Consider the following 24,000-nt stretch of genomic DNA (forward strand, 5'->3'; position numbering starts at 1 on the left):
GCCAGGCCAGGTTGGGTTTCACCTGCACCACAGGCTCACTGGACCAGAGATACAGAAAGAGACAGAGAGACAGAGAGAGCGAGATAGTGAGAGTGTGTCTGTGTGTGAGCGTCCATGCCTGCACGTGTGTGTGTGTGTGTGTGTGGGTGTGTGTGTGTGTGTGTGTGTGTGTGTCTAACCCTAAACCAGGTTATGAAGCCGTCAATGTGGCAGGCAGGCCGGTCGGCAGACAGCAGCACATGGAGGGAGGGAGGCTGTTACATGACATGGCTACTACCCCTGTCTCCTACTGGCCCTAACCCTGTCTCCTACTGGCCCTAACCCTGTCTCCTACTGGCCCTAACCCTGTCTCCTACTGGCCCTAACCCTGTCTCCTACTGGCCCTAACCCCGTCTCCTACTGGCCCTAACCCTGTCTCCTACTGGTCCTAACCCTGTCTCCTACTGGCCCTAACCCTGTCTCCTACTGGCCCTAACCCTGTTTCCTACTGGCCCTAACCCTGTCTCCTACTGGCCCTAACCCTGTCTCCTACTGGTCCTGACCCTGTCTCCTACTGGCCCTAACCCTGTCTCCTACTGGCCCTAAACCTGCCTCCTACTGGCCCTAACCCTGTCTCCTACTGGCCCTAACCATGTCTCCTACTGGCCCTAACCCTGTCTCCTACTGGCCCTAACCCTGTCTCCTACTGGCCCTAAGCCTGTCTCCTACTGGCCCCAACCCTTTCTCCTACTGGCCCTACCCCTGTCTCCTACTGGCCCTACCCCTGTCTCCTTCTCATATACTGGGACCCCTCAGCTGCGTGTGTGTGTGTGTCTGTGATAGAAGAGTCAACTTTATTAGTAGTAGTAATAGAAGTAGCAGTAGCAGCAGCAGAAGCAGTAGTAGTAGTAGTAATAGTAGTAGTAGTAGTAGTAATAGTAATAGTAGTAGTAGTAATAGTAATAGTAGTAGTAGTAGTAGCAGAAGCAGTAGTAGTAGTAGTAGTAGTAGTAGTAGTAGTAGTAGTAATAGTAATAGTAGTAGTAGTAGTAGTATCAGTAGTACTAGTAGTACTAGTAGTAGTAGCCTAGTAGTAGTAGTAGTAGTAGTAGCAGTAGTACTAGTAGTAGTCGTAGTAGGTGTAGTAGTAGTAGTAGTAGTAGTTGTAGTAGTAGTAGTAGTATCCTAGCAGTAGTATCAGTAGTACTAGTAGTAGTAGGCTAGTAGTAGTAGTAGTAGCAGTAGTAGCAGCCTAGTAGTACTGGTAGTAGTAGTAGTAGTAGTAGTAGTAGTAGTAGTAGTAGTAGTAGTAGCAGCAGTAGTTGTAGTAGTAATAGTAGTAGTAGTAGCCTAGTGGAAGTAGTAGTAGTAGTAGCAGTAGTAGTAGTAGTAGTTTTAGCAGTAGTAGTAGTAGTAGTAGTAGTAGTCTAGTAGTAGTAGTAGTAGTCTAGTAGTAGTAGTATCCGAGTAATAGTAGAAGTAGAAGTATTCGTTGAAGTAGAAGTATTAGTAGTAGTAGTAGTAGTAGTAGTATCTGAGTAGTAGTAGTCATGGTAGTAGTAGCGGTTGTTGTAGTAGGAGTAGTTTTAGTAGTAGTAGTAGTAGTTCTAGTAGTAGTAGTAGTAGTAGTAGTAGTAGTTGTAGTAGTAGTAGTAGTAGTTTTAGCAGTGGTAGTAGTAGTAGTAGTTTTAGCAGTAGTAGTAGTAGTAGTAGTAGTAGTAGTAGTAGTAGTAGTAGTAGTAGTTGCAGTAGTAGTAGTAGTAGTAGTAGTAGTAGTAGTTGTAATAGTAATAGTAGTAGTAGTAATAGTAATAGTAGTAGTAGTAGTAGCAGAAGCAGTAGTAGTAGTAGTAGTAATAGTAGTAGTAGTAATAGTAATAGTAGTAGTAGTATCAGTAGTACTAGTAGTACTAGTAGTAGTAGCCTAGTAGTAGTAGTAGTAGTAGTAGCAGTAGTACTAGTAGTAGTCGTAGTAGGTGTAGTAGTAGTAGTAGTAGTTGTAGTAGTAGTAGTAGTAGTAGCCTAGCAGTAGTATCAGTAGTACTAGTAGTAGTAGGCTAGTAGTAGTAGCCTAGTAGTACTGGTAGTAGTAGTAGTAGTAGTAGTAGTAGTAGTAGTAGTAGTAGTAGTAGCAGCAGTAGTAGGAGTAGTAGTAGTAGTAGTAGTAGCCTAGTGGAAGTAGTAGTAGTAGTAGCAGTAGTAGTAGTAGTAGTTTTAGCAGTAGTAGTAGTAGTAGTAGTAGTAGTAGTAGTAGTAGTAGTCTAGTAGTAGTAGTAGTAGTAGTCTAGTAGTAGTAGTAGTCTAGTAGTAGTAGTAGTAGTATCCGAGTAATAGTAGAAGTAGAAGTATTCGTTGAAGTAGAAGTATTAGTAGTAGTAGTAGTAGTATCTGAGTAGTAGTAGTCATGGTAGTAGTAGTGGTTGTTGTAGTAGTAGTAGTTTTAGTAGTAGTTGTAGTAGTAGTTTTAGTAGTAGTAGTAGTTCTAGTAGTAGTAGTAGTAGTAGTAGTAGTAGTAGTAGTTGTTGTTGTAGTAGTAGTAGTAGTAGTAGTAGTAGTAGTAGTAGTAGTAGTAGTAGTAGTAGTAGTAGTAGTTTTAGCAGTGGTAGTAGTAGTAGTAGTAGTAGTAGTTTTAGTAGTAGTTTTAGCAGTAGTAGTAGTAGTAGTAGTAGTAGTAGTTGTAGTAGTAGTAGTAGTAGTAGTAGTTGCAGTAGTAGTAGTAGTAGTAGTAGTAGTAGTAGTAGTAGTAGTAGTAGTAGTTGTAGTAGTTGCAGTAGTAGTAGTAGTAGTAGTAGTAGTAGTTGTAGTAGCAGTAGTAGTAGTAGTAGTAGTAGTAGTAGTAGTAGTAGTAGTAGTAGTAGTAGTTGTAGTAGTAGTAGTAGTAGTTTTAGCAGTAGTAGTAGTAGTAGTAGTTTTAGCAGTAGTAGTAGTTGTAGTAGTAGTTGTAGTAGTAGTAGTAGTAGTTTTAGCAGTAGTAGTACTAGTAGTTGTAGTAGTTGCAGTAGTAGTAGTAGTTTTAGCAGTAGTAGTAGTTTTAGCAGTAGTAGTAGTAGTAGTAGTAGTTGTTAGTAGTTGCAGTAGTAGTAGTAGTAGTAGTAGTAGTAGTAGTAGTAGTAGTAGTTTTAGCAGTAGTAGTAGTAGTAGTTGTAGTAGTAGTAGTAGTAGTAGTAGTAGTAGTAGTAGTAGTAGTTGTAGTAGTAGTAGTAGTTGTAGTAGTAGTAGTAGTAGTAGTAGTAGTAGTAGTAGTAGTAGTAGTAGTAGTAGTAGTAGTAGTAGTAGTAGTAGTAGTAGTAGTAGTAGTAGTAGTAGTAGTAGTTGTAGTAGTAGTAGTAGTAGTAGTTGTAGTAGTAGTAGTAGTAGTAGTAGTTTTAGCAGTATTAGTAGTAGTAGTAGTAGTAGTAGTAGTAGTAGTTGAGGAATATGTTGATAAAGAGCTTCAGTGGTGTCCATGAATTGAACTTTTTGAATCAAAGTCAACTGAAAGAGCAGAAACACACACAGTATATGAGCTGAAAAACCACCATGCTTCTGATTTGCTTAACTTGCTGAAACTCTTCAAAAGAACTGGAATGTACAGGTTGAGCTAGAGGAGAAGACCGAGGCCAGGGAGAAACAGCTGAGCACAAGCCAGGAGAGCTCAGGACATCTAGGGACAGCCCAGGACATTCTAGCCCAAAGGACAGGATAGTAGGCACTTTGAAGTGAGGAAATGCTGCAGAGATTTGGAGACTCATCTGACAGCGGGCGACTTGCCGGTAACACACCCACACACCACACACACACACACACCTAGCATACATCACACATACACAGACAGACACACGCACACTTTCCAGATAGAAGGAAAGTACCCCCTGTTACCTTGGTGAAACCTGAAATACCCTGAGTGTTACCTTGGTGAAACCCGAATACCCTGAGTGTTACCTTGGTGAAACCTGAGTACCCTGAGTGTTACCTTGGTGAAAACTGAGTACCCTGAGTGTTACCTTGGTGAAACCCGAATACCCTGAGTGTTACCTTGGTGAAACCTGAGTACCCTGAGTGTTACCTTGGTGAAACCTGAGAACTCTGAGAGTTTCCTTGGTCCTTAGTGAGAACTGAGTGCCCTGAGTATTTCCTTGGTGAAACCCGGGTACCCTGAGTGTTACCTTGGTGAAACCCGAATACCCTGAGTGTTACCTTGGTGAAACCTGAGTACCCTGAGTGTTACCTTGGTGAAACCCGAATACCCTGAGTGTTACCTTGGTGAAACCCGAATACCCTGAGTGTTACCTTGGTGAAACCCGAGTACCCTGAGTGTTACCTTGGTGAAACCCGAGTACCCTGAGTGTTACCTTGGTGAAACCCGAATACCCTGAGTGTTACCTTGGTGAAACCTGAGTACCCTGAGTGTTACCTTGGTGAAACCCGAATACCCTGAGTGTTACCTTGGTGAAACCCGAGTACCCTGAGTGTTACCTTGGTGAAACCCGAGTACCCTGAGTGTTACCTTGGTGAAACCCGAATACCCTGAGTGTTACCTTGGTGAAACCTGAGAACTCTGAGAGTTTCCTTGGTCCTTAGTGAGAACTGAGTGCCCTGAGTATTTCCTTGGTGAAACCCGAGTACCCTGAGTGTTACCTTGGTGAAACCCGAATACCCTGAGTGTTACCTTGGTGAAAGCTGAGTATTCTGAGAGTTTCCTTGGTGAAACCTGAGAACTCTGAGTGTTTCCTTGGTGAAACCTGAGAACTCTGAGAGTTTCCTTGGTGAAACCTGAGTACCCTGAGTGTTACCTTGGTGAAACCTGAGTGCCCTGAGTGTTACCTTGGTGAAACCTGAGTATTCTGAGAGTTTCCTTGGTGAAACCTGAGAACTCTGAGAGTTTCCTTGGTCCTTAGTGAGAACTGAGTGCCCTGAGTATTTCCTTGGTGAGAACTGAGCCTGTACATTATACTATATATTATGACACTGTGACAACCGCAGGCCACATATATCCTATGCCCTGCCAGGCCCACTCATGGCTGCACCCCTGCCTAGTCATGTGAAATCCATAGATTAGGGCCCAATTAATTCACTTCAATTGATTGATTTCCTTCTATGAAAAATAACTCTGTAAAATCGTTGAAACTGTTGCATGATGTGTTTATATGTTTGTTCAGAATCGCTACCATCTTCTCCCTACAGTACACATTGACTCCACACTGTGAGTTAAATATTAAATAGGCTAGAGACTGGTCAGAGTTCTGTTCACAGTCACACAGTCAGAGGGGAGTCTCACTGGGCAGGATACAGGATTAGGAGCTTTAAGAGGAGACCTGCATGTTCCTTTACAAGAGAAGGATCAGCTATCAGCCCCTCAGAGATTTGTGGCCTGCTGTTTGATCACTGTGTCAGGGACTCCTCCAGGAGGGAGATGGGGAGGGGGGGGGGGGGGGGGGGGGGGGGGGGGGGGTAGGAGGGAGAGGGGGTAAGGGGGAAGGATGCAGGGGGAGGAGGGAGAGGGGGAGGAGGGAGGGGATAGGAGGGAGATGGGGAGAGGGTGAAGGAGGGAGGTGGTATGAGGGGGAGGAGGAGGTAGGAGGGAGTGAGGGTGAGGTGGAGGGAGAGGGGGAGAGGAGGGAGGGGGTAAGAGGGAGAGAGAGGGGGAGAGAAGAAGCTCTAGACTATCCACGAACACACAAAGGACGAATACCAGCACACACATGAACATTATCAACTGGGATGGACATCATCTGTCGAAGACTCTCATCAAAGATCACTTTCCAGCCCCCAAGCAGAGACACACTTCCATCCATTCTGGGATCCAATGGAGGCTGGGTTGTCATGGATACTGCCCAGAGGCAAGTGCAGGGAAAGCCCCATATTTTTCTAATCAGGGACAAGAGTTGTGTCTCTGGTGGACTCGGTCGTGAGTGTGAGTGTGTGTTACTCATGAGTGAAGAGTAGCGTTAACTATCCAACTAAGAAATAAATACTTAAGGCCTTTTTACAATGCATTGTTCTTAGCTAGCTTATGCTGTGTTCACACATGCATTTGTTAACCCAGGCTGTATCACAACCTGGCCGTGATTGGGAGTACCAGAGGGCGACGCACAATTGGCCCAGCATCGTCGGGGTTTGGCCAGAGTAGGCTGTCATTGTAAATAATAATTTGTTCTTAACTGACTTGCCTAGTTAAATAAAGGTTCAATAAAAAACAAAAAAAATAAAAACCCTGTGCTAAACTTTAGCCCTCAGTTTAGGATTAACACTAATGCACAAATACACATGCAACCAACATTCTATATCTGCTACGCCACCAATGTTAAGCAATAATATTAACACATTAATTCCTCTTGCTTCTAGCTTAACATTTTATTTCCAACTGTGATGGTTTGTATAAACTTTGCTGTCTGCTGGCCGACCTCAGAAACAATGTTTCACTTCTGACATGCGATATCGCCCCTGTACAGCAAATGCACTGCACGGACGAGACATCAATTTTTATGATCCAAGCGAAATCATGCAACCATATTATTATCATGGATATATCCAATTAAATGTCAATAGAAAAGCTATGAAAGCAGATGAAAATAGAGCGTTTGCTGCACTTCCAGCTGTAGAGCATGTGGCTTCAGTTGGCTAGCTATATCAGAAGACGTTAGCAGGCCTGAAGACAACATTGTTTTTGTTAACCATAGCATGAAAATATTTCGTTTTTTTATGTCAGGTTTTTGTGCAGAATTGTCACAGGCATCTCAAGCATATGCATTGTGATTGGACGGTGAAAATTCTATGCATTGTTCTTCACCCCGTTTCACACGGGCTATTTTGGCACCGTGTTTCTGGGGCTAGCCCTGAAAAGGCGGTGCTAACCCTGAATCCAGACCAGGGCCAACTAGCCCTGGGCTAAGGTTGGTGCTAGCCTACTTTAGAATGTGCAAGTGTGAACACTCGCCTAGCTCTGGGCTAAAATCTCCCTTAGCCCAGAGCTAAGGAGGCTCTTAGCCCCGGGCTAAGGTGCAATGTGAACACGCCTTTAGAGGGTTTTTACTCTGGTTCTGATAGGTGAAACAGTGAGTGGGTGGAGCTGAACTACTGTCAGTCAAAATGCAGGGGGAGGGGCCAAACAGCAGAGAGCGTGTCACAGGAAGTTGGGTGAGGGTGTGTCTGTCAAAACACAGCAGGAGGAGTCAAGCCAGAGAGTGCTAGGCCTGCACTTCATGTCACAGGAAGTGGGATGGGGGCGTGTCAGTCAAAACACAGGGGGAGGAGCCAGAGAGTGCTAGGCCTGCACTTCAGCAACTCGCCCAAGCCTTACCCATTTCTCCTTCTCCCAAATCCAGCCAGCTGATGTTCTGAAAGAGCTGCAAAATCTGGACCCCTACAAAATCAGCCGGGCTAGACAATTTGGACCCTTTCTTTCTGAAATTAACTGCTGAAACTGTTGCAACCCATATTACTAGACTGTTCAACCTCTCTTTCGTGTCGTCTGAGATTCCCCACGATTGGCTGCGGTTATCCCCCTCTTCAAAGGGGGGGACACTCTTGACCCAAACTGCTACAGACCTATATCTATCCTACCGTCCCTACTGTGAAGCATGGTGGTGGCAGCAGCATCATGCTCTAGGGATGCTTTTCAGCGGCAAGGCCTGGGAGACTAGTCATGTTGGATGGAATGATGAATGTAGCAAAGTACACAGAGATCCTGCTCCAGAGCGCTCAGGACCTCAGACTGGGGTGAAGGTTCATCTTCCATCAGGACAATGACCCTAAACACACAGCCAAGACAACGGAAGAATGGCTTCGGGACAAGTCTCAATGTCCTTGAGTGGCCCAGCCAGAGCCCGGACTTGAACCCGATCAACCATCTCTGGAGAGACCTGAAAATAGTTGTGCAGCGACGCCCCCCATCCAACCTGACAGAGCTTGAGAGGATCTTGACCTTTAAGTCTTTACTGAAGACTCATCTCTTCAGTAGGTCCTATGATTGAGTGTAGTCTGGCCCAGGGGTGTGAAGGTGAACGGAAAGGCACTGGAGCGATGAACTGTCCTTGCTGTCTCTGTCTGGCCTGTTCCCTTCTTTCCATTGGGATTCTCTGCCTCTAACCCTATTACGGGAGCTGAGTCACTGGCTTATAGGTGCTCTTCCATGCCGTCCCTAGGAGGGGTGCGTCACTTGAGTGGGATAAGTCAGTGACTTGATCTTCCTGTTGGGGTTGGCGTCCCCCTCGGGTTCGTGCCGTGGGGGAGATCTTCGTGGGCTGTACTCGGCCTTGTCTCAGGGTAGTAAGTTGGTGGTTAAAGATAACCCTCTAGTGGTGTGGGGGCTATGCTTTGGCAAAGTGGGTGGGTTATATCCTGCCTGGTTGGCCTTCTCTGGGGGTATAGTCGGATGGGGCCACAGTGTCCCTTGACCCCTCCTTTCTCAGTCTCCAGTAATTATGCTGCAGTAGTTTGTGTCGGGGGCTAGAGTCAGTCTGTTTTATCTGGAGTATTTCTCCTGTCTTACCCAGTGTCCTGTGTGAATTTAAGTATGCTCCCTCTAATTCCCTCTCTCTCTTTCTTTCTTTCTCTCGCTCTCTCTTTTTCTTTCTCTTCTCTCGGAGGACCTGAGCCCTAGGACCATGCCTCAGGACTACCTGGCCTGATGACTCCTTGCTGTCCCCAGTCCACCTGGTCATGCTGCTGCTCCAGTTTCAACTGTTCTGCCTGCGGTTATGGAACCTTGACCTGTTCACCGGACGTGCTACCTGTCCCAGACCTGCTGTTACAACTCTCTCTCTCTACCGCACCTGCTGTCTCTAACTCTGAATGATCGGCTATGAAAAGCCAACTGACATTTACTCCTGAGGTGCTGACCTGTTGCACCCTCTCCAACCACGGATTAATATTATTTGACCCTGCTGGTCATCTATGAACGTTTTAACATCTTGGCCATGTACTGTTATAATCTCCACTCGGCACAGCCAGAAGAGGACTGGCCACCCCTCAGGGCCTGGTTCCTCTCTAGGTTTCTTCCTAGGTTCTGGCCTTTCTAGCGAGTTTTTCCTAGCTTCTACATCTGTATTGCTTGCTGTTCGTGGTTTTAGGATGGGTTTCTGTATAGCACTTTGTGACATCGGCTGATGTAAAAAGGGCTTTATAAACACATTTGATTGATTGATTGATCTGTAGAGAAGAATGAGAGAAACTCCCCAAATACAGTTGTGCCAAGCTTGTAGCGTCATGCCGAAGAAGACTCGAGGCTGTAATCGCTGCCAAAGGTGCTTCAGCAAAGTACTGAGTAAAGGTTCTGAACACTTGTGTAAAAGTAATATTTCAGTAGATTGGTGAGAATTCATTTATTTTTTGTCTATTTTACAATAAGGCTGTAAGGTAACAAATGTAGAAAAAGTCAAGGGGTCTGAATACTTTCTGAATGCCTCAGAGGGTGAGGCATATACTGTAACAGGATCCCAATCATGAAGGGAGCTGTGGGATCTTTAGTCCTCTAATGCTTGTGTGTACATACATACATACATACATACATACATACATACATACATACATACATACATACATACATACATACATACATACATACATACATACATACATACATACATACATACATACATACATACATACATACATACATACATACATACATACATACATACATACATACATACATACATACATACATACATACATACATACATACATACATACATACATACGTGTGTGTGTGTGTCTCTCTCCCTCTGTGTGTGAGTGTGTTTAGTCCTCTCTAATGAAGGAGAAGCATCCCAGAGTCCCAGCGTCGGGCCAGCCAACCTAGTGGCCTGGCTGATCAGATTCAGATGGCCCAGATTCGGAGCACCGCCCTCCCACCACCCCCGACCCCCGACCCACCCTGCCCAGAGCGCCGCACGACACCCTTTGTTACCTTCAAGTGAGCTGAGACCAGCCATGAACCATGTAACTAGGTGCTTTCCAGGTTAATGGAGGGTTGGAACTGCACAACCACACAGCCTCACTGTCTCTTTGGAGTGTGCATACACGCACAAACACGTACGTGCGCATGCCCACTAACATACACAAACGTTAGCACACACCACAAGAGCCACATTCCTCATCCTACCCATACTACGTTCTGGAGGGGTGGCAGCAGAGTCAGGGGTTAGGGGTAATCAACTGTTTACTATCTGTGCTATACTACATTCTGGAGGGGTGGCAGGGGGTCAGGGGTCAAGGGTAATCAACTGTTTACTATCTGTACTATACTACATTCAGGAGGGGTGGCAGGGGGGTCAGGGGTCAAGGGTAATCAATTGTTTACTATCTGTACTATACTACATTCAGGAGGGGTGGCAGGGGGTTCAGGGGTCAAGGGTAATCAACTGTTTACTATCTGTACAACATAACACATATAATACACATTGTACCCTAAATACTATGCATGACCCCCACAACAACTGCTCCCCGGGCGGTGATGATGCCCCCCCCCCCCTGCACCTCTCTGATTCAGAGGGGTTGGGTTAAATGCAGAACACACATTTCGGTTGAATGCATTCAGTTGTGTAACTGACTAGGTATCCCCTTCCCTTAGATCAGGGATCATCAACTACATTCAGCTGCGGGCCGATTGAGCAGATTGTCGGGGGGCCGGAACATCATTACAAATCATTTGTAGAAAGCAAACTGACCACAAGAAGCCCAAACAGATATAACAATTTACTAAAATATAATAATTTCTCAAACCTAGGTTACATTTGTGTACGATCACGTCTCTCTATTATCCGTGGGATTACTTGGGAAGTTTTCCTGGTGTTTCCTGGTGTTTTTACAGTCTTATGTAAAAATAAATATATACATATATATTTGAAAAATATTTTTAAACAGGGGGGGCCAAATAAAACCACCCCCGGGCCAAATTGTGCTCAGTTGCGTCAGTTGTAAGGGAAGGTGATGCGTCAGTTGTAAGGGGAGGTGATGCGTCAGTTGTAAGGGGAGGTGATGCGTCAGTTGTAAGGGGAGGTGATGCGTCAGTTGTAAGGGGAGGTGATGCGTCAGTTGTAAGGGAAGGTGATGCGTCAGTTGTAAGGGAAGGTGATGCGTCAGTTGTAAGGGGAGGTGATGCGTCAGTTGTAAGGGGAGGTGATGCGTCAGTTGTAAGGGGAGGTGATGCGTCAGTTGTAAGGGAAGGTGATGCGTCAGTTGTAAGGGAAGGTGATGCGTCAGTTGTAAGGGAAGGTGATGCGTCAGTTGTAAGGGAAGGTGATGCGTCAGTTGTAAGGGGAGGTGATGTGTCAGTTGTAAGGGGAGGTGATGCGTCAGTTGTAAGGGGAGGTGATGCGTCAGTTGTAAGGGAAGGTGATGCGTCAGTTGTAAGGGAAGGTGATGCGTCAGTTGTAAGGGGAGGTGATGCGTCAGTAAGGGGAGGTGATGCGTCAGTTGTAAGGGGAGGTGATGCGTCAGTTGTAAGGGGAGGTGATGCGTCAGTTGTAAGGGGAGGTGATGCGTCAGTTGTAAGGGGAGGTGATGCGTCACTTGTAAGGGGAGGTGATGCGTCAGTTGTAAGGGGAGGTGATGCGTCAGTTGTAAGGGGAGGTGATAGCTCCAGATAATGAAAGGTTGGCTATCTTATAGTACCTCTATGGGCTGACTGAGACTCACTCAGATGTGAGATACATAGAGGTGGTAGTTACTGGAGGTGAGGAACACAGGGGTCAGAGCTAGACAGAGCTGAGAGAGAGATAGAGAGAGTTATATATAGAGAGACATAGAGTTATATATAGAGAGAGATAGAGAAGCATAGAGAGATAGAGTTAGAGAGTTATAGAGAGAGATATACAGAGAGATATAGAGAGAAATAGAGAGATAGTTATAGAGAGATATACAGAGAGAGATAGAGAGAAATAGAGAGAGAGTTATAGCGAGAGAGAGAAATTGAGAATGAGAGATAGAGTTATAGAGAGAGATACATGGAGAGGAATAGAGATAGCGTTATAGAGAGAGATAAAGAGAGAGAAAGATAAAGACAAATAGAGAGAGATACAGCGAGAGAGAGAGAGAGATAAATGGAGATGGAGAGATAGAGTTATAGAGAGAGATACATAGAGAGAGATAGAGATGAATAGAGATAGCATTATAGAGAGAGATACAGAGAGAGAAAGATAAAGACAAATAGAGAGAGAGCTGTTAGATAGATGCTGTTGTTACTAGGATCAGTAACTGAGGGCTGTGTGTGTGTGTACATGTGTATGTGTGTGTAACCAGGGGTCAGGGTTACGGATGGTCAGTTAACACTCTGGGGAGCCTAACCCCCCCCTCTCAAAACACATCTGCTAACAGCCAGCCTGGATTTCCACAAGTCATTGCTCTTATCTTGTACCTTCCTTTATTAAAGGGAGAAGAAATGGTCTCTTTATAATAATCAGACTGAGTGATCATTACTTAATAGCTCATTGTTCTACACTTGTTGAATGGGAAAGGCTTATCTAAGGTCTGTAGGTATTATAGAAGTCACCTTATTAACATTGACAGTTCTCTAAGTAAAACAAATATCAAATTGGCTGCTAAATGACCATATTATAGTGTTATTATAGGAGTGTTAATTATTACATTTTTGTCTGAACTACTGGTACATCTTTTTTTCATGCCAAGATGGCATAGCAGTCAGACATCCTTTGTCCTCGTCTTGTCGTGTATGTATATATTTACATCTTTCTTCGCATATCTTTTATATATTTTATTTTCCAAAAACTCAACTTCAAAACACTCTCCTGCAACCCGCCTCACCAATTTAAAAAAGGTATTATTTACCTCAAATCTGAAATCCACAATAGAAGCTAGCCAGAAGCTAACCAGAAGCTAACCAGAAGCTAGCCAGAAGCTAGCCAGTTTACTGGCTAACGTTAGTATTCAGCTAACCACGGTTTGTGGTCATCAGCTATCCTTAAGCTCGAAAAGCTATCGGCAGTTTTGTACAACGCGACTCAGACCAGAACATACAGGACCTATTTTTCTCTCCATACCCCCGGATTTCAACCGCAAGCTCTGGACATTTACACCTGGATCTCGCAGCTAGCTAGCTGCTATCCATGTGACTATTGGCTTACGTCGATCCCGGAGCAAACATAAATTATTCCGGAGCTAGCCAGCTGAAGAGTTCCATCAGCCACTCCTGGGCTACAATCACCTATCCGGACCCGTTTTACAGCCGATGTGGAGCCCCACTGGGCCTTCATGACTGGACTACTGATGTTATCTGCCCGAGGGAGTTATCCAACTGGCCCCTCCATCGTGACGTTACCTGAACGCCCATCTGCGGCCCGCGAATCGTTGGCTGTCTTATCGACTGCTATCTGAATAGGTCTATCGGACCATTTTCTTTGGTCACAATAACTAAATCTATTTTGCCAATTGGATTGATCCACTCTACCACACGGAACCCCACTAATCTACCGACGGAAACGCGCAAGGTGGCTAAAAACAGACCTCCATCCTATACTAGCTTGCTACCGATGACCCGGCAAGCTGTCTGAATCACCGTGACCCCCAACCAACCTCACTTCTCACTGGACCCTTATGATCACTTGACTAAGCATGCTTCTCTTTAATGTCAATATGCATTGTCCATTGCTGTTCTGGTTAGTGTTTATTGGCTTATTTCACTGTAGAGCCTCTAGCCCTCCGCAATATACCTTATCCAACCCTTCAGTTCCACCACCCACACATGCGATGACATCATCTAGTTTCAATGATGTTTCTAGAGACAATATCTCTCTCATCATCACTCAATACCTAGGTTTACCTCCACTGTATTCACATCCTACCATACCTTTGTCTGTACATTATACATTGAAGCTATTCTTTCGCACCCAGAAACCTCCTTTTACTCTCTGTTCCAGACGTTCTAGAAAACCAATTCTCATAGCTTTTAGCCGTACCCTTATCCTACTCCTCCTCTGTTCCTCTGGCGATGTAAAGGTGAATCCAGGCCCTGCAGTGCCTAGCTCCACTCCTATTCCCCAGGCACTCTCTTTTGATGACTTCTGTAACCGTAATAGCCTTGGTTTCATGCATGTTAACATTAGAAGCCTCCTCCCTAAGTTTGTTTTATTCACTGCTTTAGCACACTCTGATAACCCGGATGTTCTAGCCGTGTCTGAATCCTGGCTTAGGAAGACCACCAAAATTCTGAAATCTTCATCCCTAACTACAACATTTTCAGACAAGGTTGAACGGCCAAAGGGGGCGGTGTTTCAATCTACTGCAAAGATAGCCTGCAGAGTTCTGTCCTACTATCCAGGTCTGTACCCAAACTATTTGAACTTCTACTTTTAAAAATCCACCTCTCTAAAAACAAGTCTCTCACCGTTGCCGCCTGCTATAGACCACCCTCTGCCCCCAGCTTTGCTCTGGACACCATATGTGAACTAATTGCCCCCCATCTATCTTCACAGCTCGTGCTGCTAGGCGACCTAAACTGGAACATGCTTAAAACCCCAGCCATCCTACAATCTAAGCTTGATGCCCTCAATCTCACACAAATTATCAATGAACCTACCAGGTAGATATCATCCTAACCAACTTGCCCTCTAAATATACCTCTGCTGTTTTCAACCAAGATCTCAGCGATCACTGCCTCATTGCCTGCATCCGTAATGGGTCAGCGGTCAAACGACCTCCACTCATCACTGTCAAACGCTCTCTGAAACACTTCTGCGAGCAGGCCTTTCTAATCGACCTTGCAGGGGAATCCTGGAAGGATATTGATCTCATCCCGTCAGTAGAGGATGCCTGGTTATTAAAAAAAAAGCCTTCCTCGCCATCTTATATAAGCATGCCCCATTCAAGAAATTTAGAACCAGGAACTGATATAGCCCTTGGTTCTCTCCAGACCTGACTGCCCTTAACCAACACAAAAACATCCTATGGCGTTCTGCATTAGCCTCGAACAGCCCCCGTGATATGACACATTTCAGGGAAGCTAGAAACCAATATACACAGGCAGTTAGAAAAGCCAAGGCTAGCTTTTTCAAGCAGAAATTTGCTTCCTGCAACACAAACTCAAAAAAGTTCTGGGACACTGTAAAGTCCATGGAGAATAAGAACACCTCCTCCCAGCTGCCCACTGCACTGAGGATAGGAAACACTGTCACCACCGATAAAAAAAAAAGCTTTTTTCTAAGGCTGGCCATGCTTTCCACCTGGCTACCCCTAACCCGGTCAACAGCACTGCACCCCCCACAGCAATTCGCCAAAGCCTTACCCATTTTTCCTTCTCCCAAATCCAGTCAGCTGATGTTCTGAAAGAGTTGCAAAATCTGGACCCCTACAAAGCAGCCGAGCTAGACAATCTGGACCCTTTCTTTCTAAAAATGATCTGCCGAAATTGTTGCAACCTCTATTACTATCCTGTTCAAACTCTCTTTCGTGTCGTCTGAGATTCCCAAAGAATGGAAAGCAGCTGCGGTCATCCCCCTCTTCAAAGGGGGTGACACTCTAGACCAAAACTGCTACAGACCTATATCTATCCTACCCTGCCTTTCTAAGGTCTTCGAAACTCAAGTCAACAAACAGATTATCGACCATTTCGAATCCCACCATTCCTTCTCCGCTATACAATCTGGTTTCAGAGCTGGTCATGGGTGCACCTCAGCCACGCTCAAAGTCCTAAACGATATCTTAACCGCCATCGATAAGAAACAATACTGTGCAGCCGTATTCATTGACCTGGCCAAGACCTTTGACTCTGTCAATCACCACATCCTCATCGGCAGACTTGATAGCCTTGGTTTCTCAAATGATTGCCTCGCCTGGTTCACCAACTACGTCTCTGATAGAGTTCAGTGTGTCAAAGCAGAGGGCCTGTTTTCCGGGCCTCTGGCAGTCTCTATGGGGGTGCCACAGGGTTCAATTCTTGGACCGGCTCTCTTCTCTGTATACATCAATGATGTCGCTCTTGCTGCTGGTGAGTCTCTGATCCACCTCTCCGCAGACGACACCATTCTGTATACTTCTGGCCCTTCTTTGGACACTGTGTTAACAGCCTTCCAGACGAGCTTCAATGCCATACAACTCTCCTTCCGTGGCCTCCAATTGCTCTTAAATACAAGTAAAACTAAATGCATGCTCTTCAACCGATCGCTGCCTGCACCTGCCCGCCCGTCCAACATCACTACTCTGGATGGTTCTGACTTATATGTGGACAACTACAAATACCTAAGTGTCTGGTTAGACTGTAAACTCTCCTTCCAGACTCACATCAAACATCTCCAATCCAAAGTTAAATCTAGAATTGGCTTTCTATTTTGCAACAAAGCATCCTTCACTCATGCTGCCAAACTTACCCTTTTAAAACTGACCATCCTACCGATCCTCGACTTCAGCGATGTCCTTTACAAAATAGCCTCCAATACCCTACTCAATAAATTTGGATGCAGTCTATCACAGTGCCATCCGTTTTGTCACCAAAGCCCCATATACTACCACCACTGCGACCTGTACTCTCTCGTTGGCTGGCCCTCGCTTCATACTCATCGCCAAACACACTGGCTCCAGGTCATCTACAAGACCCTGCTAGGTAAAGTCCCCCCTTATCTCAGCTCGCTGGTCACCATAGCAGCACCCACCTGTAGCATGCGCTCCAGCAGGTATATCTTTCTGGACACCCCAAAACCAATTCTGACTGGAACGAACTACAAAATTCTCTGAAACTGGAAACACTTATCTCCCTCACTAGCTTTAAGCACCAGCTGTCAGAGCAGCTCACAGATTACTGCACCTGTACATAGCCCATATAGAATTTAGCCCAAACAACTACCTCACCCCTACCATATTTATTTATTTTGCTCCTTTGCACCCCATTATCTCTACTTTGCACATTCTTCCACTGCAAATCTACCAATCCAGTGTTTTACTTGCTATATTGTATTTACTTCGCCACCATGGCCTTTTTTTGCCTTTACCTCCCTTATCTCACCTCATTTGCTCACATTGTATATAGACGTATTTTTCTACTGTATTTTTGACAGTATGTTTGTGTCATGACGTTGGCCTGGGGGAAGGTTTATGACCGTCATAAATACCTCTCCCCCGTTTTTCCTCTCTCTACCCTACTGATGTTACATTTGAAAATCCTTTGGTTAATAAAGAGATTCTGGGAACATCAGAAGGTGGGGGGAAATGAACTATATTCTGGTAATCCGACCAATTGAATATATGCGGTGGTACTTATTGAATATGATGTCAGTTCTGTTGTCATCTGGGACATTCTCATCAATGATAGGATGACATAAACTTTACAGTGGAAAGTCTGCACATTGTAGCAACACGACCTTCCATCTACCACCACTGCCTTCCTGAAGACAAACAATGTATACGAAATGCTTCAATCTGGTTTTAGACCCCATCATAGCACTGAGACTGCACTTGTGAAGGTGGTAAATTACCTTTAATGGCATCAGACCGAGGCTCTGCATCTGTCCTCGTGCTCCTACACCTTAGTGCTGCTTTTGATACCATCGATCACCATATTCTTTTGGAGAGATTGGAAACCCAAATTGGTCTACACAGACAAGTTCTGGCCTGGTTTAGATCTTATCTGTCGGAAAGATATCAGTTTGTCTCTGTGAATGGTTTGTCCTCTGACAAATCAACTGTAAATTTCGGTGTTCCTCAAGGTTCCGTTATAGGACCACTATTGTTTTCACTATATATTTTACCTCTTGGGGATGTCATTCGAAAACATAATGTTAACTTTCACTGCTATGCGGATGACACACAGCTGTACATTTCAATGAACCATGGTGAAGCCCCAAAATTGCCCTCGCTAGAAGCATGTGTTTCAGACATATGGAAGTGGATGGCTGCAAACTTTCTACTTTTCTCGGACAAAACAGAGATGCATGTTCTAGGTCCCATGAAACAAAGAGATCTTCTGTTGAATCTGACAATTAATCTTAATGGTTGTACAGTCGTCTCAAATAAAACTGGGAAGGACCTCGGCGTTACTCTGGACCCTGATCTCTCTTTTGAAGAACATATCAAGACCATTTCAAGGACAGCTTTTTTCCATCTATGTAACATTGCAAAAATCAGAAACTTTCTTTCCAAAAATGATGCAGAAAAATGAATCCATGCTTTTGACACTTCTGGGTTAGACTACTGCAATGCTCTACTTTTCGGCTCCCCGGATAAAGCACTAAATAAACTTCAGTTAGTGCTAAAAACGGCTGCTAGAATCCAGACTAGAACCAAAAAATTTGATCATATTACTCCAGTGCTAGCCTCCCTACACTGGCTTCCTGTCAAAGCAAGGGCTGATTTCAAGGTTTTACTGCTAACCTACAAAGCATTACATGGGCTTGCTCCTACCTATCTCTCTGATTTGGTCCTACCGTACATACCTACACGTACGCTACGGTCACAAGACGCAGGCCTCCTAATTGTCCCTAGAATTTCTAAGCAAACAGCTGGAGGCAGGGCTTTCTCCTATAGAGCTCAATTTTTATGGAACGGTCTGCCTACCCATGTCAGAGACGCAAACTCGGTCTCAACATTTAAGTCTTTACTGAAGACTCATCTCTTCAGTGGGTCATATGATTGAGTATAGTCTGGCCCAGGAGTGGGAAGGTGAACGGAAAGCCTCTGGAGCAACAAACCGCCCTTGCTGTCTCTGCCTGGCCGGTTCCCCTCTTTCCACTGGGATTCTCTGCCTCTAACCCTATTACAGGGGCTGAGTCACTGGCTTACTGGGGCTCTCTCATACCGTCCCTGGGAGGGGTGCGTCACCTGAGTGGGTTGAGTAACTGATGTGATCATCCTGTCTGGGTTGGCGCCCCCCCCCTTGGGTTGTGCCGTGGTGGAGATCTTTGTGGGCTATACTCAGCCTTGTCTCAGGTTGGTAGGTTGGTGGTTGAAGATATCCGTCTAGTGGTGTGGGGGCTGTGCTTTGGCAAAGTGGGTGGGGTTATATCCTTCCTGTTTGGCCCTGTCCGGGGGTGTCCTTGGATGGGGCCACAGTGTCTCCTGACCCCTCCTGTCTCAGCCTCCAGTATTTATGCTGCAGTAGTTTATGTGTCGGGGGGCTAGGGTCAGTTTGTTATGTCTGGAGTACTTCTCCTGTCCTATTTGGTGTCCTGTGTGAATTTAAGTATGCTCTCTCTAATTCTCTCTTTCTTTCTCTCTTTCTTTCTCTCTCTCGGAGGACCTGAGCCCTAGGACCATGCCTCAGGACTACCTGACATGATGACTCCTTGCTGTCCCCAGTCCACCTGGCCGTGCTGCTGCTCCAGTTTCAACTGTTCTGCCTTATTATTATTGGACCAGAGATACTGGTGTGCAAAAGAGCAGAAAAGTAAATAAATATAAACAGTATGGGGAGGAGGTAGGTAAATTGGGTGGGCTATTTACCGATAACCAAGTATTTACAACTTTCAGATGAGGCTGTATTAAGGTGACGATTAATATTGACTGCTATTGATGTAAAATATTACTCGGTCTTTAAGAGTTTATTTGGAAGATAACAGCTCTATAACATTTACATGATTAGCTCAATCAGGTAATATTAATTACGGAGAAAGGATTTTATAGAATAGCATGTCATATCACTTAATCCGGCATAGTCAAAGACACAACATTTGTTTTACTCCATGTGTAACTCTGTGTTGTTGTATGTGTCAAACTGCTTTGCTTTATCTTGGCCAGGTCTCAATTGTAAATGAGAACTTGTTCTCAACTGGCCTACCTGGTTAAATAAAGGTGTTCTCAACTGGCCTACCTGGTTAAATAAAGGTGAAATAAAAATAAAAGTGAATGAATAAACTTGAGGTTATATTCCAAATGTCACCAGTAAGGTCCCTGGTCAGAAGAATTTGGGATCCACCCTAGTCTGTTCTTCCACCCCCCCCCCCCCAGCTTTCAGACTAGAAGGGAGTGGAGAAACGGAGAAATGAGTCAACATGAATCCTCAGGTACACTACATACTAGATCAGGTTTCCCCGTTAGAAGAGAAAGGCCATTAAAAATACCTTTGATTTCATGTTTGGCGGCTCAGTGAAAAAATATTAATTTACTCCAGTCACATGAAGTCCAATTTGGGCAAGTGGACATTAAAGACAGGAGCAGGAGCTAACCAGCCAGGCCCTAATAAGAGCCATGCCTGGTCTGGCTGAGAGAGAGAGAGGGAGAGAAAGAGCGAAAGCAGCCCAGTGGAGAGTGTGTGTGTGTGTGTGTGTCTCTAAAGGCCTCATCAGCTACCAGTCAGCCTGGCCGGCTCCGGCTCCAAGCCTCCCGCCTGCTAATAGATTTCAGCTCCCGCTTTTCTGTCCCAATTAGCTAGCTAGTGTGTGTGTACATATTCTGCTCTGTGTATAAGCTAATGTGTAGATGTTTTGAGTGTGTGTCTGTGTGCCCGTGTGTGTGAGTGAGTGAGTGTGTGTGTGTGTGTGTGTGTGTGTGTGTGTAGCGTGTGTCTTTCAGCAGCCAGGAACCTCCAGAAGTTTAAAGAGGCAGATTCAATAAAAGTTCCATATTTCTGGCCTTGGCAACGGGTTCCAGTTCAAAAATAGAAATAGTTCTCTGTTTATTCCATCTATTAAACAAGACTGCATTCAGAGACTTCTTGAATAAGGACATCTGGTGCAATGTCCTGAAGACACAGCGAATGAAAACAACAAAGAGCTACCGATTGATGATGCAGGAAGAGACACACACAGAAATACAGAAATACACAAACACACACTCTCTCTCTCTCTCTCTCTCTCTCTCTCTCTCTCTCTCTCTCTCTCTCTCTCTCTCTCTCTCTCTCTCTCTCTCTCGAGTTGATGGGGCAGGCAGATACACGGGGATAACATAAAGCTGTTGCTTTTATCACTCTTTAAAGAAGAGTATTACAAAGAAAATAGCTCTTGCACTTTTAACCCTGACCCCTGTGTGTGAGACAGACAGGCTGTGGTCAGCCCTTACCTGTAATAAAGCCTCTATACCTTCTACACAGGGCTGTAAATCACACAGAAGGGCCCCCAGAGTATCAGATATCTACTAATACAACACTGCCCGGCCACTCTCTCAGTGTGTGTTTGCGTGTGTGTGTTTGCGTGTCTGTGTGTGTTTGTGTGTGTGTGTTTGGGTGTGTGTGTGTGTAATCAGTGTGTGTTTGTATATTCTTAAATCAGCCTCCTCCTTTTATCCCTCCTGCATTTCTTTCTCTTCCTCTCTCCTCTCTCTCCTTCTGGCATCCTCTCCTCTCCTCTTTCCTTCTGGCATCCTCTCTCCTCCTCTATCCTTCTGGCATCCTCTCCTCCTCTCTCCTTCTGGCATCCTCTCTCCTCCTCTCTCCGTCTGGCATCCTCTCTCCTCTCTCTCCTTATGGCATCCTCTCTCCTCTCTCTCCTTTTGGCATCCTTTCTCCCTCCTCTCATTCTGGCATCCCCTCTCCTCTCTCTCCTTCTGGCATCATCTCTCCTCCTCTCCTTCTGGCATCCTCTCTCCTCTTGGCATCCTCTCTCCTCTCTCTCCTTTTGGCATCCTCTCTCCTCTCTCCTTCTGGCATCCTCTCTCCTCCTCTCCTTCTGGCATCCTCTCTCCCCTCTCTCCTTTTGGCATCCTCTCTCCCCTCTACTTCTGGCATCCTCTCCTCCTCTCTCTCCTTCTGGAATCCTCTCTCCCCCTCTACTTCTGGCATCCTCTCTCCTCTCTCTCCTTTTGGCATCCTCTATCCTCTCTCTCCTTTTGTCATCCTCTCTCCTCCTCTCTCTCCTTCTGGCATCCTCTCTCCTCTCTCTCCTTTTTGCATCCTCTCTCCTTCTGGCATCCTCCTCCTCTCTCTCCTTCTGGAATCCTCTCTCCTCCTCTCTCTCCTTCTGGCATCCTCCTCCTCTCTCCTTCTGGCATCCTCTCCTCTCCTTCTGGCATCTCTCCTCTCTCTCCTTCTGGCATCCTCTCTTCTCCTCTCCTTCTGGCATCCTCTCTCCTCCTCTCCTACTGGCATCCTCTCTCCTATCCTCTTGGCATCCTCGCTCCTCCTCCCCCTTCTGGGCACGCCTCTCTCCTCTCTCCTCTTGGCATCCTCTCTCCTCTCTCTCCTTTTGGGCATCCTCTCTCCTTCTCTCTTCTTTCTTGCATCCTCTCAACCTCCTCCTCCTTCTGCCTCCTATCTCCTCTCTCTCCTTCTGGCATCCTCTCTCTTCGGGCATCCTCTCTCCTCCTCTCCTTCTGCTGGCATCCTCTCTCCTCTTGGCATCCTCATCTCCTCTCTCCTCCGTTTTGGCAGCCTCTCTCCTCCTCTATCCTTCTGCCTCGCATTTCCTCTCCTCTCCTTCTTCCTCTCCTACTACGGCATCTCTCCCGCTCCTCCTATTGTCGTCTGGCATCCCATCTCCCTACTCCTCTCTCTCCCTCCTCTCCCTCTTCTTCCTGGCATCCTCCTCTCTCCATCTGGCATCCTCTCTCCTCCTCTCCTTCGCTGGCATCCTCTCCTCTCTCCTCTTGGCATCCTCTCTCCTCTCTCTCTTTTTGTCATCCTCTCTCCCCTCATCTCTCCTTCCTGTCCTGGGCATCCCCTCATCTCCCCTCTCTCTCTCCTTTTGAAACCCCTCTCTCCTCCTCGTCTCCTTCCTGGCATCCTCTCTTCTCCTCTCCTCCTTCTGGCATGCTCTCTCCGCTCTCTCCTTTTTGGCAGTCCTCTCATCCTCCTCTCTCCTTCTGGCATCCTCTCCTCCTCTCCTCCTTCTTCTGCTGGCAATCCTCTCATCCTTCTGTCATCCTCTCTCCTCCTCTCTCCTTCTGGCCATCCTCTCATCCCCCGTCATCCTCTCTCCTCCCTTCTGGCATCCGCGTATCCTCTCTCCTTCTGGCATACTCTGTCTCCTCTCTCTCGAATGCTTCTGGCATGCCTTTCTCCTCTCTCCTTCTGGCATCCTCTATCCTCTCTCCTTCTGGCATCCTCTTCCCCTCTCCTCTCTGCTTCTGGCATCCTTTCTCCTCTCTCCTTCTGGCATCCTCTCTCCTCTCTCCTTCTGGCATCCTCTCTCTTCTCCTCTCTCCTTCTGTATCCTCTCTCCTCTCCTCTCCTTCTGGCATCCTCTCCTGCTCTCTCCTTCTGGCATCCTCTCTCCTCCTCTCTCCTTCTGGCATCCTCTCTCCTCCTCTCCTTCTGGCATCCTCTCTCCTCTCTCTTCTTGGCATCCTCTCTCCTCTCTCTCCTTTTGGCATCCTCTCTCCTTCTCTCTCCTTCTGGCACCCTCTCTCCTCCTCTCCTTCTGGCATCCTCTCTCCTCTCTCTCCGTCTGGCATCCTCTCTCCTCTCTCTCCTTTTGGCATCCTTTCAACCCCCCTCCTGGCATCCTCTCCTCCTCTCTCTCCTTCTGGCATCCTCTTCCTCTCCTCCCTTCTGGCATTCCTCTCTCACCTTCTCTCTCATTCTGGCATCCTCGTCTCCCTGCCTCTCTCTTCTGCATCCTCTCTCCATCTGGCATCCTCTCACTGTCCTCTCCTTCTGGCATCCTCTTCCTGTCTCTCTTGCTCCTCTCTCCTCTCTCGTCCTTTGGCATTCCTCTCTCGTCCCTCTCTTCTGGCATCCTCTCTCCTCTCTCTTGCTTTCTGCATCCTCTCTCCTCTCTCTCCTTTTGGGCATCATCTCTCCTCCTCTCTCTTCTGGCATCCTCTCCTCCTCTCTCTCCTTCAGCATCCTCTTCCTCCTCTCTCCTTCTGCATCCTCGTCTCCTTCTGGCATCCTCTCCTCCTCTCTCTCCTCCTGGCATCCCTCTCTCCTCTCTGTCCTTTTGCATCCTCTCTCCTCCTGCTCTCACCTTCTTGCATCCTCTCCTCCTCTCTCTCCTTCTGGCATCCTCTCTCCTTCTGGCATCCTCTCCTCCTCTCTCTCCTCCTGGCATCCTCTCTCCTCTCTCTCCTTTTGCATCCTCTCTCCTCCTCTCCCTTCTTGCATCCTCTCTCCTCCTCTCTCTCCTTCTGGCATCCTCTCTCCTTCTGGCATCCTGTCTCCTCCTCTCCTTCTGGCATCCTCTCTCCTCTTGGCATCCTCTCTCTCTCTCTCTCTCTCTCCTTTTG

The sequence above is a fragment of the Oncorhynchus kisutch genome, linkage group LG14 (genome assembly GCF_002021735.2).
Source record: "Oncorhynchus kisutch isolate 150728-3 linkage group LG14, Okis_V2, whole genome shotgun sequence".
Taxonomy (NCBI): domain Eukaryota; kingdom Metazoa; phylum Chordata; class Actinopteri; order Salmoniformes; family Salmonidae; genus Oncorhynchus; species Oncorhynchus kisutch.